Genomic DNA, 5,116 nt, shown 5'->3' with positions numbered 1-5,116 from the left:
GAGGGAAAGGGAGGCAAGAGGAGAGACCCGAGGCGGCCGCCGGTCCGAGTGTCAGGTGAACTGAACTTCAGGTAAGAAGTTATGAGCTGCAGTCTATCTGGGTCAGATATAAACCAAGTTTAGGTGGAGTTTATTTTCGTTGTTCTGACTTTTTACAGTCAGTTACAATAACTCGTACTGCGTGCTAGCTAGCATGATGGAGTTTCTATACAACTGGGTGGGTGCTATGATGTTAGTGATGTTGAACTTCATTTTATTCATAAGGTTAGTTAGTAGAGTTGCCAACCGTCCCGTAAAAAACAGAATCGTCTCGTATTCAGAGAAAATATTACGCGTTTCGTATTGAGGTGAAAAGGAACAGTTTTTCCCGGACTTCAGCTACAATGGAAAAGGCACAAAGCTGGAGTTATTCTGTGTCTTTGCTGCACAGCTGCCTCTTCTTCTCTCATCCTCTCACCCTCCCTCTCCTGTTTCTACTTCAATCATGAAACTGATCAATGATCAGCTGATCGTCTCTCTTGTTTGTTTACCCAAAGTTTTGCCAGGGGGCCATGTCGGGCATTAACAGGGACAGGGGGGCACAAGGAAATACTTTTCTTTCTATCATTTAAAATATCTAGCTTTTAAAAAATAATTATCTGAATCTTACAACAAACGATTGATAGATTGATGCATATATACCATCAGAACAGTGAACATCACTGTCTCAACAGTGTTTATTTTCATTCAAAGGCTTTATGATTTTTCCTATAATGGTGGACCGGTCTCTAGTCAAAATGCCCGGGCCGATTTTTTGTCCCAGTCCAGCCCTGTATGCAGCTCATCTGCAGTCTGGTTGTCAGGTTTCAGTTAACGGACTCAGGCGCAGACCGGGACTCCTTACAGGATTTACAGATTTTATTTACACAACGACACCAGGTGATGCTATTTACAAAGTGCTGGAGGGAGGGGAGGGGGGTCCAGGGTTCCGGGGTATGTGAGGGAAAAGACGGGAATCTGACGTCCTCCAAAGGCTCTCTCTCTTCACTCCCCACACTGGGGAAACACCATCCACTCACTCGTCCACGGGATGACAGGCAGGCAGGGAAAGGTCCGGGATAGATCTGTACACAGAGATTATAGTTAGAGGCGAACAGACGGAACGAACTCACAGATCCTTATTTACAATCTACTGAGCGACTGACGCTGATAACTCAACGATCCAGCGACGAGTGACACAGTGCTGCTGTCTTAAATCGGCCTTGTGATCATCCCGATAGGCAGCAGGTGCGTGGGCCAGGGGCGGGAGCCCATAATGAGCATCGCCCCGGCAGGGGGGAGAGAGAGAGAGAGAGAGAGAGAGAGCACATGTTGCCTAATACAGAATCAGCTGGTGAGGCACAGGGACCATGACAGTACCCCCCCCTCAATGGGAGCCCCCCGGCGACCCACCAGGCTTATCCGGATGCAGACGATGGAACGCCCGCAGCATGCGCCGGTCCAGGATGGCCGCCCGAGGGACCCAGGACCGTTCCTCCAAGCCATAGCCCTCCCAATCCACCAGGTACTGGAAGCCACGCCCCCGCCGCCGAGAATCCATGATACGGGCGATCGAGTAAGCCGGCAGACCGTCCACGAGCCGGGGGGGGGGGGGGGAGGGGGCCTGGAAGGCGGGCACAGAGGACTGGACCGGAGAGGTTTAACCTGAGACACATGGAAAACATCGTGTATCTTCATGTTGCGAGGCAGCTTGAGCTTAACAGACACAGGGTTAACCAAAGCCGAGATCTCGAACAGGCCGATATAGGCAGGAGAGAGCTTCCTGGATTCCGCCCGGATGGGAACGAAGCGTGTGGAAAGCCATACCTTCTGCCCAACAGTATAGGCGGGAGCGGAGGACCGGCGGCGGTCAGCGAAGCGTTTGTTGCGGTCCTTGGTGCGTAACAACGCAGCCCGGGTGGCCTTCCACACCCGACGACACCTACGCAGATGCGCCCGGACGGATGGCACAGAGTGTTCGCCTTCGATGGAGGGAAAAAGAGGTGGCTGGAACCCCAGAGAAGCTTCGAAAGGGGACCTGCCCGTGGCGGAGGAGGTCATGCTGTTGTGGGCGTACTCGATCCAGGGCAGTTCCTCGCTCCAGACGGCCTGGTTGGAAGAGACGATGCAGCGCAGGGCTGCCTCCAACTCCTGGTTCGCCCGTTCGGACTGGCCATTGCTCTGCGGATGATAACCAGAGGAGAGACTGACCTTAGATCCCAATGAGGTGCAGAACTCCCTCCACACACAGGACGTGAATTGAGGACCCCGGTCAGACACGATGTCATCTGGAATGCCGTGCAGGCGAAAGACATGGGTGGTGAGCAGGCGAGCAGTCTCCAATGCTGTAGGCAGCTTGGGCAGAGCAACAAAGTGAGCCGCCTTAGAAAAGCGGTCAATGATCGTGAGTATGACCGTATTACCTGCAGATGGCGGGAGGCCGGTCACAAAATCCAGAGAAACATGGGACCATGGTCTGGTAGGCGTGGGTAAGGGATGAAGCGGACCCGAGGGTGGCTGGTTTGGGGTCTTGTTTCGAGCGCAGGTTGTACACGCGGAGACGTATTCTTTGGCGTCCCGGCTCAGGGTGGGCCACCAAAAGTAGCGCTGCAGGAAAGTAATTGTGCGGTGTATTCCTGGGTGACAGGAGAAACGGGCTGTGTGTGCCCACTGTAATACCTGAGACCTGACAGGTTGGGGAACGAACAGGCGCCCCGCAGGGCCGCCTCCTGGATCCGGTTCGGCTCTCTGAGCCTCGCGAATGGCCGACTCGATTTCCCAGGAGACAGCCCCCACCACACAGGTGGCCGGGAGGATGGGAGCAGGGTCCGCCGGGTCTTCGGAGGTGGAGAACTGTCGAGACAGGGCGTCCGGCTTGACGTTGCGGGATCCTGGCCTGTAAGTGATTGAAAAGTGGAACCGCGTAAAAAACAGAGCCCACCTTGCTTGTCTGGCGTTAAGCCTCTTTGCGGTTTGCAGATATGCCAGATTCCTATGGTCTGTCCAAACGATGAACGGTTGGGCAGTGCCCTCCAGCCAGTGCCTCCACTCCTCCAAGGCGAGCTTGATGGCAAGAAGTTCCCGATCGCCAACGTCGTAGTTGCGTTCTGCGGGGGTGAGACGACGGGAGAAAAAGGCACACGGGTGAAGCTTACCATCCCTCTGTTGCGAGAGGACCGCTCCTACTCCCGTGTCGGATGCGTCCACCTCCACCACAAACTGCAGGGTTAGGTCGGGCTGGACCAGAATGGGTGCTGAGGCGAATCGCTCTTTCAGCTCCAGGAAGGCTGATTGGGCAGCATCGTTCCACTGGAAAGGAACCTTGGGAGAGGTCAATTGCGTTAAAGGCAGAGCTACCTTGCTATAGTCCCGGATGAACCTCCTATAGAAGTTAGCGAAGCCGAGGAACCGCTGCAGCTGCCGTCGGTTGGGGGGTTCAGGCCACTCCACCACGGCTTTCACCTTAGCTGGGTCAGGACGTAGGTCTCCCTGCTCGATGACGTAGCCTAAGAAGGCAACTGTGGACACGTGGAAGACACATTTCTCACCTTTTACGAACAACCGATTTTCCAGCAGGCGTTGCAGGACCTGTCTGACGTGGGTCTCATGCTCTGACAGTGATTTGGAGAAGATCAGGATGTCATCGAGGTAGACGAAGACGAACCTGTTGATGAAATCCCTCAAAACATCATTAACGAGTGCTTGAAAAACTGCAGGAGCATTAGAGAGGCCAAACGGCATAACCAAGTATTCAAAGTGTCCAAGGTGAGTATTGAAGGCGGTCTTCCACTCGTCGCCCTCTCGGATCCGAACTAAGTGATATGCGCTCCTCAAGTCCAATTTGCTGAAAACTGTCACCCCCTGGAGCAGCTCAAAAGCAGAGGTCAGAAGTGGGAGTGGATATTTGTTTTTGATGGTTATGTTATTTAATCCACGGTAGTCGATGCACGGGCGGAGAGACTTGTCTTTTTTCTCGACGAAGAAAAACCCTGCTGCTACGGGCGATGAGGATGCGCGGATCAAGCCGGCGGCGAGGGACTCTGAGATGTATGACTCCATAGCCTCTCGCTCCGGTAGAGAGATGCTGTAGAGACGGCTAGTAGGCAATGGCGCGCCAGGGAGTAAGTCGATAGCGCAATCGTACGGTCGGTGAGGAGGCAACGACTGGGCCCGGTCCTTGCGAAACACTTCGGCGAGATCATGATAAACAGGGGGCACTCCGGACAAATCGGAGGGCGCGGTCGACTTGGCGAGGGAGGCTGGTGTGTGAGGCGGTGAGGCGGATTTAAGGCAGGTCATATGGCATTCCTCTCCCCACCCCGTAATGCGTCCCGTAAGCCAATTAATGCACGGGTTGTGTTGACGAAGCCAGGGGTGCCCGAGAACGAGCGGCGTCCGAGTGGCCTTAAACACAAAAAAACATATTTCCTCAGTATGGTTGCCAGACAGAGTAAGAATAACGGGCTCAGTGACGTGAGTAATGTCAGGTAGGCGCTGGCCGGACAAAGCAGTGACATGCAAAGTGTGGGGAAGAGGTTCCTGCCCTAGCTGAAGGCGGTCTGCTAACTCAGAGTCAATAAAATTCTGTTCCGCCCCTGAATCTATCAAAACGGAGAGAACATGACCTTTGGTGTTGACCGTGAGCTGGGCAGACAGCGTTAACCGTGGAGGAGATTTGTCTTGGCTGAGACCGCCCACCAGCACTCCTACCGTCACTGGTGGGCGCGACCTTTTGCTCGAGATGGGCAAGAGGCGACCACATGTCCCTTGTGGCCGCAATAGAGGCACTCACCGGCAGAGATACGGCGCTGGCGTTCCGCGGCGGAGAGATGCGAGCCTCCAATCTGCATGGGTTGCTCTCCTCCGTCTGCGCTCTCTGCCTCTGGGCTCCGAGGTGGAGCCAGCCCTCCACTGCCCCATGGCCTCCTGGGAATTGTAGTGCCGCGGCAGACGACGAGCTCGCAGCCGGTCATCCACCTTGATACATAAAGCCATTAACTCGGTAAGAGAGTGGGGGAGATCTCGCATAATGAGTTCATCTTTCACCTCTTCACGAACATTATTGAGCAGTGCACTCCGTAAGGCCTCCGGTCCCCAG

General features: G+C 54.6%; 1 long non-coding RNA gene across 1 annotated transcript; it reads right to left on the bottom strand.

Annotated features, from left to right (window-relative positions):
* Positions 1 to 845: 845 nt before the first annotated feature.
* On the bottom strand, positions 846 to 1,497 carry LOC147303055 (uncharacterized). Its single transcript, XR_015127352.1, has 3 exons — positions 1,432 to 1,497; positions 1,185 to 1,240; positions 846 to 1,103 (listed from the first exon to the last, which is right to left on the bottom strand). It is a non-coding gene; the product is annotated as an uncharacterized LOC147303055 (long non-coding RNA).
* Positions 1,498 to 5,116: the final 3,619 nt, after the last annotated feature.

The sequence above is a fragment of the Aulonocara sp. 'chitande type north' Nkhata Bay genome, linkage group LG23, assembly GCF_057382095.1.
Source record: "Aulonocara sp. 'chitande type north' Nkhata Bay isolate Kocher_YH1m ecotype deep benthic linkage group LG23, A_spYH_male_GT1.1, whole genome shotgun sequence".
Taxonomy (NCBI): Eukaryota; Metazoa; Chordata; class Actinopteri; order Cichliformes; family Cichlidae; genus Aulonocara; species Aulonocara sp. 'chitande type north' Nkhata Bay.
This window is presented reverse-complemented; position numbering and strand designations above follow the sequence as displayed.